At 54.5% G+C, this 9,699-nt stretch overlaps 1 protein-coding gene across 1 annotated transcript in view; it reads left to right on the top strand.

The window, feature by feature from the left end:
* The first annotated feature begins 3,697 nt into the window (after positions 1–3,697).
* Positions 3,698–9,699, top strand: part of CORO2A (coronin 2A) — a 61,476-nt gene continuing 55,474 nt past the window's right edge. Inside the window, exon 1 of the mRNA XM_087742371.1 lies at positions 3,698–3,815. The gene's annotated coding sequence lies outside the window, so the exon portion shown is untranslated. The remainder of the gene's footprint in view (positions 3,816–9,699) is intronic.

The raw sequence follows: 9,699 nt of genomic DNA, 5'->3' as shown, positions 1-9,699 counted from the left end.
AAGGTCCTTTGGGAAAAAATAGTACTCAGCCCAACATCACAGCCCCCTGCTGAAAATAATACCTTTATTTTTATTTTTTCTTTTATAAAGTGATTCTGTTAGTACAATAGTATTGTTTATGGCAGCATTCTGCAGGGAGGAAAAGTTCCAAAAGGAAATTGAAAGCAACTGATATTTTCTGCTTCATCTTCCAATAATTTAACATTTTTCAATGTGTCCTGGTTTCAGCTGAGATAGAGTTCATTTTCTTCTTAGTAGCTGGTAGAGTGCTGTGTTTTGGATTTAGGATGAGAATAATGTTGAAAACACACTGCTGTTTTAGTTGTTGCTAAGTAGTGCTTACACCAGTCAAGGACTTTTCAGCTTCCCATGCTCTGCCAGGTGCACAAGAAGGTGGGAGGGGGCGCAGCCAGGGGGGCTGACCCAGACTGGCCACAGGGCTATTCCATACCATATGGTGTCATGCTCAGTATATAAGCTGGGGGAAGAAGAAGGAAGGGGAGGGGACATTCGGAGCGATGGCATTTGTCTTCCCAAGTAACTGTTACGTGTGATGGAGCCCTGCTTTCCTGGGGATGCCTGAACACCTGCCTGCCGATGCGAAGCAGTGGGTGAATTCCTTGCTTTGCTTGTGCACGCGGCTTTTGCTTTACCTATTAAACTGTCTTTGTCTCAACCCACGAGTTTTTTCGCTTTTCCAATTCTCTCCCCCATCCCACCAGTGGGGAGTGAGTGAGCGGCTGCTTGGTGCTTAGTTGCTGGCTGGGGTTAAACCACGACACAATCAGATAAAAGCTCTTGCACATTGAGGGGGAATGCCGATGCCACAGACTCTGAAAAGACTTCCAGTTTTGACGCTGCCATCACAATGGTGTTTTAAATCAGTCCCCGAAGCTGGTGGGTGTTGTGTGGGCCCAGCTTCTGCCCTACGCCTCTGTGCCACCTGCCCCCACGCATGTGGTACAGTCAGTGATCTTGAACTTTGCAGGGCTGGAAATAATTACAGCAGGAGAGGTGGGAACTAAGCAAGTTCTTGTTACATATGATGCTAATTGGGTATAACTAATCAGCAGCTTTCTCCACATGGCTCCATCCAAACCTACCTTGTCCTCCACAGACTGGGATGAAACAGGGTACGGTGCTTGCTGCAGCACCTCCTCTTCAGTGCAGGTGTACTGGGCTATGCGCCCGTATGACATAGCCTTGAACTAATCTACTTGAGGATATTGTGTCTACAAACCGCTCATGCCCTTCCTAGGGTTGCAAGGCATATCACCAAGCAGAAAGCTGTTTTCCTTCTGTCTCGTCTCATCCACTTCTGCAACTGCTTCCTGCAAGGCAGGACTCTGCTCCCAGGGAGCTGCCCCCAGCTGGGTGAGAGGTGCTTTATCCACAGCTGCACAGGTACCACAAATGCAGCCACACCAATGTGGCTCCTGCAACGCAGAGCGGCCACAACAGGTGCCAGCTCTGCTCTTTCCAGCAGCTTGCTGCAGGTTGCAGTGCTGCACATGGTTTCTGGCTAGCAGTGGGCCAGTGGTGGTGTTCAGTTGAGCTGTTGTCAGGCTCCCCTCCATAACGAACTCTGCTGTCTGCGTGGTAGCTTTCCACTTTCATTAATTTGCACAGGCTGGGAAGAGATGTCCAGAGGTGACACTAGCCTGCCTCTGTCCCCATTTGTGGCACTTAAGGATGTGGGATGGCAGAGAGTTACAGGGCACACTGCTCCAACCTCTGCTGTTGGATCCCAACAGAAAGCACCAACGGCAGTGTTTTCTTTGGGGCTGCTGGAGGCCCTTTACACAGCAGGACAGGTGTTGTGTGGGGGTGGTCTTTGCCACAAGCCACCTCCGCGGACACAGGCGGTCAGCAGCAGTTGCTCAGCCAGGCCCTTGCTGTTGGATGACCAGCTGAGAAGTCCCAGGAAAGAGGACAGAGAGTAGAGTTCACCCCAGTCACCGAGGACACCGAGGTACAGGCACCAGTCCCAGCCACCCTGTCTTAGACTGCAAAGGGGAATGAACAGCAAAACCGTTCACTTTGTCAGCGCTTAAAACAGCTCTGAGGAGCGGCACTTGCGCACAACTAGCATAGCTGGATGCCTACAGCGGACAGGGCTGCAGGCAGTGGAAATGTTTCCCACCAATAACCTCAAAGACAGACATCTTTGTCCCCCCGTCAGTTCTGCATGCAATCATCTGCAGCTCAGTCAGGGCTGGAGCGCAGTGTATGTGAGGGTAAGCACTGGAGATATCTGTGCATCAGCACCTGACCTGTCTTGTACTTCTCCATGGTGAAGATGTGAGCACGCGCCGCGAGGGTCCTGAGGGGTTCCAGAAGTCATCTCAATTTCTGCAGGCAGGGCAGGTCCAGGACAGCTGCTGCACAAGCAGCTATGATTCGTGTCCACAGCTGGATGGCTTCCTGCGCTCCATCCACAGACAGTGCGTCTCAACAGCTGTGCCTCTGCTCGACTGCCTCGGTCTCCTGGGTTGTCCCAGCCTGGCACCCGGCAGCAAGGCACGGAGATCACTCTTGGGGGCTGCTGGTTGCTTCTGAAATTCAGCTCAACTCCCTCAAAGGATTCGGTGGGACTGCTCTTGTCAAGGGCCTGCTTTTCCTTCCCCGACAGGACTTCAGCTGCCCTGAGGGACTGGCAGACTCCCCTCTCATCACTGCAGAATCAAAGCAGAGACATCTGAACTGCAGCATCTCACTTGTGGAGGACATCCAGTCTCACAGTCTTGTCACACCTGCTGGCTCAGCCCAGAGCTGCCGTTGCTACCCACAGACTGGTGGGACTAAAGCATGGAGATGAGCCAGCTGTCTCAGGGTCTGTTCAGACAGGACCAGAGTGGTGTTAGCTGAGTGGGTGAGCTGGCCAAGGACATCTCCCCTGCGCTTTGATCTTGGGCATTGCTGTCTACTTGCCAAGTTCCTCATGCAGCGTACCAGGTGGGCTTGTAGTGCTGCCGAGGTACTCGCTAACCCTGAAGTCTGAGTGTGAGCTCTGCAGGCGTGAGGAGCTTTCTAGAGCCATCTGCCATCAGTGAAGGCCCAGCAGCTTTGGGCTGACATGGGCCAGTGTATCTCCATCTGCCAGGGACTGCTGAGCCAGCCAGAGGCTGCCCGCTAAGGCTGGCACGCTAATACGTGGTGTGTGCCGTGTTCAGGGTGCGATGCCCAGTACCTGGTGGTCCCACCGAGGATACGGGAACATGCCGCCATGTCCTCAGCACCTCTGTGAGCTAAGGCAAGGCCTGTGGGTACCCTCTGTGTGGATGATGGCAAAGTCCTGATGCTGTCAGGATGATCTCCTAAGAAAACGTACCCAGCCTTTGCAATGTACCTCCAGGCACGGACCTGGGGGACCTGCCTGCAGCGGTGATGGTGACAGGGAGCTGCGCGCACGTCGGCCCAGGCGGGCTGGCTCCCTGAGCCCAGGGAAAGGAGAGATGCTTGAGCACTTCGCTGTGGTTACGGAGGGGCTCTCCCCACGACAGCAGCAGAGCAAACCCCACGCTTCCCACGGCAAATCGCGCCCAGGGGTTGGGCACAGGACCGGACCCGGGAAGGCGCCCCGGAGCTCTGCGGGCTCCGCATCAGGGGGCGGCGGGCAGCCTCCGAGCCCCGCCGGCACCTCCCGGCTGCGGGGCGCGGCGGGGGGGGCGGGCCGGGGCGGGGACCGCGGCGGGCCGGGCTGGGCAGGGCTGGGCTGGCACGGCACGGCACGGCACGGCACGGCACGGCACGGCGCGGCTCGGCTCCCATGCGCACGCCCTGCGCGCTGCCGGACCCCCGCCGCCAGCGGCAAGGTATGAGACCGGGGTGGTGGTGGTGGTGGTGGTGTGGGGGGGTCGTGGGGCCGGGACACGCGTGGGCAGGGCCGGCCGGGGCACCTGCCGCAGCCCGGGGCCTGCGGAGCCCGGCGGTGGCGGGGAGCGGAGGGGGGGGCGTCTGCCCTACCCGTGTGCGCCTGGGGTGCTGCAGCCCCCGCCGGCCCCACCCCGCTTTGTGCCGAGCCGGGGCCGCCGCCGCCGCCGCCGCCGCCCGCAGCCGCGGGGACACCGGCAGCCTGGAGGATGCGGCGGCCGCCCGGTGCCGCGGGCCTCGGGCATCCCCCGGCGTGTGCGGCGGGAGCGGGAGCGGGGCTTCCCCGCCGGCCGCGGTGGGGGCGGCCGGTGGCGGTCGCGCCGTCCCCGGGCGGGATTCTCGCTCCCCAGCAGCGCCCTGCCCTTGCGCTGCTCCCGCAGGTAACTGCAGGGGGGATTCTCTCTGCGGAGCGGCCTGGCGGACCGAGAGCCGGCCCTCGGTAGGAGCCGGCCGGCCCGGGGGTTCTGCAGCGGGCCGGGCTCCGCTCCGAGGTGCGCGGCCGGTGCACGGAGCAACAGGGCTTCTCGCCGAGTTGAGGCAGGTGGGAGTCAGCATCATGCTGCCGGCCCGGGAAGGCTGCGCCTCTTCCTACCAGCCCCGCTTCACCGGTGGCACGGCTTGGCGTCTGTACAACTTTGCTTATGAGACAGGGAGAAGCCTCATCTATGGCTCTGTGTATGCGTGCGAGTGGCTGAATTTGGCCCCTTTGTGCTGGAGTCACGGGGACTTTGGGTGCTTGATGTCAGGGCAGGTCACATCTTGCGCAGAGCACGATGACAGCTGCATAAATGACACTGGGCCATGCTGTCTGGGAGCGGGGTCTTCTGGTGCCAGTTCCCCCTTCAGGGCAAGCCCTTGAAGGGGTCTTACTTCCAGGCAGCACAGCTTTGGAGTAGGGCTTCTTCCCATGGGTCTGGCTTTGACGCCACAGCTCTGTCAGGGGCGAAGGCAGGCTGTTGCGAAGGGATATGTAATGATGACAGCACTTTGCAAACAAGTCCCTGGCGGCCTGGGGAGGCCAGCTATGTGCAGCGTCTTGCCGAACATCCATTGTTCACCCGGCAGGGAGTGGTGCCCTCCTTGTCTTGCTCTGGAGTGTGGAAAAACAGCCCTGCAGCATCCTGGCTGTTCCTAATCCCCCCGTTCACTTACACCTCCTAAGAAAGCACTGTGTTTGCTGCAGTCCCTGTAAAGGGAATTTGCTTGGACAGGCTTAACCTCTTCTGGCCTTTTGGGTGCTCAAGGGAAGTGATTTCTGCAGAGGATTCAGAGAACGCTGGGGAGGAGGTTGGGTGTTCGTTGCCTTTTAAGCCTCCCAACGCAGGCTCCCCGGTGGGTTAACAAAGGAGCAGCCTGTGTAGCCCTGCGGTTCCCTTTGTTCTCCCACTGGCTGTGCCCTCTTTGGAGAGCTCAGATCTCTCCTGGTTTGATCAGAGATAGGGCGTGACTGATGGAGACATGCAGGGAGTTCGTGTTTTGGTGTGAGCATTTCAGGAAACTCTAGGGCAAAGCTTTGGGAGGTGGGATAGGGGGGAGCTGGTTGCTCCTTAGAGACAAGCCAAAAAGGAGGTGTTTTCATCCATGCTGATGTTGTTTGGTGAATTAGCATTATTGCAGACAAGCTATAGCTCCATCAGTGAGAGGTATTTCCGATTCATTCAATCCATTAGGCCATAGCAACAAATCAAACCCCGTCACCTCCGTAGAGCTGCTGTGGACCTGGGAAATGTGAGGCCCAGGCACTGGAGACGTATGGTCAAAGAGCCAGACAGTTCTGCTGCCTGCACCCCATCTCTGCCCGGAGCTCCTCCAGACCTCTCTTCCTTGGAGGCGAAGCGGCTTTGTATGAGCGTGCTGGTTTTGCAGGTCTGGGGAGAGAGGGACACTGCTGCCATCCGTGCGCCAGCTGCACCAGCCTGGCCAGCAGCATCGCCCACCTCCGTCCCATCGATCAGACCGGTTGCTGGCTGTGTCTGTGCAGCAGGGGGGTTTCCTGATAGCAGGTCAGGGTATCTCCAAATGTGGTGGGCTTCTCACTCTCTTTTACCCCGCTGGGTAATTTCTGCCTGTCTCTTGAGTATGTTGGTTTGTCCCCTCTGAGCAGATTTCTTTCTCAGAAAATGTCAGTAATGGGTAATATTTTGAATGTTTCTGTGTTTGCTACATTTGTTAGTAGCTGGGCAATTAGTGGATTTTGGGTTGTCTGACTCCGTGGCAGGTTCCTGTGAGTCTCTTTCTAGGTGGGTTGGCACTGGGCAGGCTGCTGGTCTCTGGAACTGGTTTGTGGTGCTTGCACAAGGGCAGCTCTCCCTTGCCTGTGGGCTGTCTGGACTGCCAGGTGTCTGCGTGCTGTGTGGACTGTTTTGGGGGTGTACGCTCGAGTACAGAGCAGGTCCCTGTGCTGTGAGCTGCAGGTGTCCAGGCACCCAGGTGCTTCAGTGTTACAGAGACTTATGGAGAGAACGGAAGGCTTTGGCAAATCCCCAGAAGCGAAGGTGATGCTTTGGAGTGAGAGAGTGCTGGCTCAGGGGCAAGCTAAGGTAGATTTTGTGCATGACCTTGCAGGGTCCTCATATGTTGTGGTCAGTTTGCTGCCTCTGATGTTTTTGTATTTCCTTGGCCCACAGTGGCTGCATAGCATGAAGTCTTCATCCCACCCTGGTGGGCCCTGATTTCCACAGCAGGGATTTCGATGGGGAAACTTTTGGAGGGAGGGTTGTGACAGGGTATGACAGGACCTTCTGTGATGAAACAGCGTGGAGGGAGACTGTCCCAGATCAGCTACCCACCATCTGTTCTTGGTTGGTCCAAGGGGACCTCAGCAGAGTCCTGATTCTTAATGACCAGACACTGTTCTCCACTCTCATAAATAAACCTTCTCCAAGAAAGTTTGCTTGAAGTGTTTGCTTCAATGAAAAAAAAAAACCCACCACCTTTTCTGAGTATTCCCATCTGCCAGTTATAAACAGCAGCAGTCTTTCTTGGCAATAAAATGGTAGCCAGTATTACAGTTGGCTAGTGGGCTGATGCCTGGGCAGCTGCTGAGGAACTTGCTGCTAAACCTCCTGCTTAGACCCAAGGGGACCTGCAGACCCATCCCTGCTTGAGGCTGGACAGCGGCTGCTCTTTGAAACAGCTGGGGCTGGCTGCCTCTTGATGCACAACAGGGCCACAGACGGTCTGGTCTCTTGCTCCCATGGCAAGAAGACACCAGAGCGATAATGCGGTGAGGTGTTTCACATGTAGTCGTTACCTGGCTGCCCTTAAGTGCACATTAAGCTGCTCTGGCTGCAGAGAGCTGATTGAGGCAAGCAGCCTGCAACGCATAGCAATTACACTGACACGCCTTCTGCCTCTGTGCAGGAGAAACAGGAAAGACCTTTAGATCATCCAGGAGGCTGTATGGGCTGAGGGCATTTGACACTCACAGGGTTATACTGGCTTGCAAGTAGAAGCCAGACTGGCCTAGTATTTCCAGGGATTTCCCCTCTGCGGTATTACAGGCTTGCCAACAATTCTCCATTTTGAAAATATGCCCTGCAGGGCTCTATTAGGGTAATGCTGATGCTTACTATTTCCAAAGCACTTCGAAATTCACAAATGGGATTTTCTGACCCTCAGCCAAGCAAAGCCCTTTCTAAAGCTTGGAGACATGTTGCTGCCCATGGTAGGGCCAATGATAACGTGCAGCTCCAAGCCCTGTTCTCTCTATCCCTGTTGACCTGCTCCCTGCTCTATTTCACATGGTTTCACATTTTCCAGAGCGGTGCCCAAAGTTTGGCCTCTATCTCCCTCTCTGTTCCAACCATCCTTCTGGGCTCTGGTTTGTGCAAGGGTTTCCTCCCAGTCTGGTGAGTCGCTGTGCTCTTTATCTCTGTGCCAGGAAACACGGACATTCCTACCTGCAGAGAAGAGGTCTTCTGTGCCGGTGACTCTGCACTGTCTCTCTCCCTCTGTGGGACAAAGTCACTGAGGAAAATGATAAGGAAGACAAAGTAGCAGAAACTCCCAGCATCTGTGATATTTTTATCACTGAGTTGGAGACAAAGTCCATGGAAATTGATTAGATAGCTTCCAGGAAAGGAGAGGCCAAACTCCATCTTGTTCTTCCTCCTGCAGCTCTGGGAGCTGTGCTTAAACAGGAGAGGAGGCAACGTCGGGGGAGAGCTCCTCCCAGGAAAAGGTGGCTGGGCAAGGCTCCCCAGGTCAGGGTTACACTAGTAAAGCTAATATGAGCCTTGTGGCTCCACCTTGTACGTAGGGTAGAGCAGGGACAGTCAGAAAAAAGGTGCGAGGTAGGAGCCAAGGTAAGTACTGGGCCTACTCTCAAGGGCAGAAATTCAGTAATCTTTGCTCTACAGATACCATGATTTAAACTCTCCTTGCAGGGTGCCTGTGCAGAGGGCTGAAATCCTCCTTGGGAGAGTCAGAAAGCTCTGGATCCCATCCCAGGTTTTCTGGGAACCACAGGCAGGGTGCATGGGTAGTGCTTGGTAGACAAGTGTCTTTTTCTCAGATGTTGCCCTCTCCCTGGGTTGGGGTATGGACTGATGCAGCAGGCAAACGAGAGCATGTGCAAGCATGGGACCGGGAGCAGCGGATCTCTCCCAAAGCTGCCTGTCCTATTCCAGCCTTGCCTGGGTCTCATTTAGGCAGGGAGCGTTTGCATGTAGCATGTTTGACTGTCTGCCAAAAGGACCCTTGAAGTGGTGCTGCCCCTGAGTGCCACCCAGTGTCATGGTCACACCAGCGATCTGTGCTGAATCCAGCGACAGGCTTTTCACCGCCCTCTGTAGCATGGTAGCTCTTCTCCGATTGGGTATATCTCTGGAGTTTTGCTTTCCAGGCTGTGGAAAGTTTGGCTCTGCCCGTGCCATTCAGCTCTCAGACACCTTCCACATCGTTATGTGTGAGGTTATTTAAAACTAGTTATTTAAACCAGTGTTTCACAGTGTTTGCCCTGAGCAAGAATACACAAATCTTGAAAAGTAAAAAACATATTGCCTTAGAAAAGTGTAGCTACCATTTTGCCTGAACTGCTGGCACAGTTGCAGGGCTCCTTTCTAAGGAACCTTGCATTGATGTTATTGGGAACACTGTCTGGTAATGTGAACAATGCCAGGAAGGACCAATCTTCCTTGTCATCCTCTGGTTTCTTCCATTCTATCTGGCCCCTAAAAGGAGCCTGTGCTGGCAACAAAATTGCAGGGTAATAGGCACAGAGAACCCAGACAGCTCTTTAATTGCAATAGACAAATAGAAGAAGTCAAAGATTGTCTTGCTAACCTCTACTTAAATGTAATTAGTTCATATTATTTTTCTCTGCCATTTTCTCTAATTTAATTTGAATACCAAAATACACACACAGAGAGGAACAAAAACAAAATCAGAATAGCATTGCTACAAGTTCCTGCTCTCATCGAGCTCCTCCTACATATAGAGGCTCTTTTCCTTACAGTCAGGGAGGATCAGAGTCTCCCTTCTGACCCCTCCTTCCTGTGGTCACGGCTGTGCCTCATGTTTCTCTTTGAATTTGCAAAGGTCTTGATGTCAGTAACTGATGCCTGAAGTCTTAACTGAAAAGATTGATTTTGCTAATGATAGCCTGGCATCTGACAGCTTCCACAGAAATCAATAGGAATTCAGTGTCTCACAGTTTTAAAAATCATGGCACTCATTTAAAGGCTTAATAGGGTCTGAAGGGCTTGACTTTACGGGCCCTTCCATCTATTTGAGGCTCGTGTCCCCTGCCATACATTAAGCCCTGTGCAACTGCTATGAGTGTGATTCGCCCTGCCAGGCAAACCAAGTCTTGGGGCAGCAAAA

The sequence above is a fragment of the Nipponia nippon genome, unplaced genomic scaffold (genome assembly GCF_047370975.1).
Source record: "Nipponia nippon isolate SJK-2023a ecotype South Korea unplaced genomic scaffold, ASM4737097v1 scaffold_8, whole genome shotgun sequence".
Classification (NCBI taxonomy): Eukaryota; Metazoa; Chordata; class Aves; order Pelecaniformes; family Threskiornithidae; genus Nipponia; species Nipponia nippon.
Note: the sequence above shows the minus strand (reverse complement) of the source record. Positions and strands in the feature narration are given on the sequence as shown.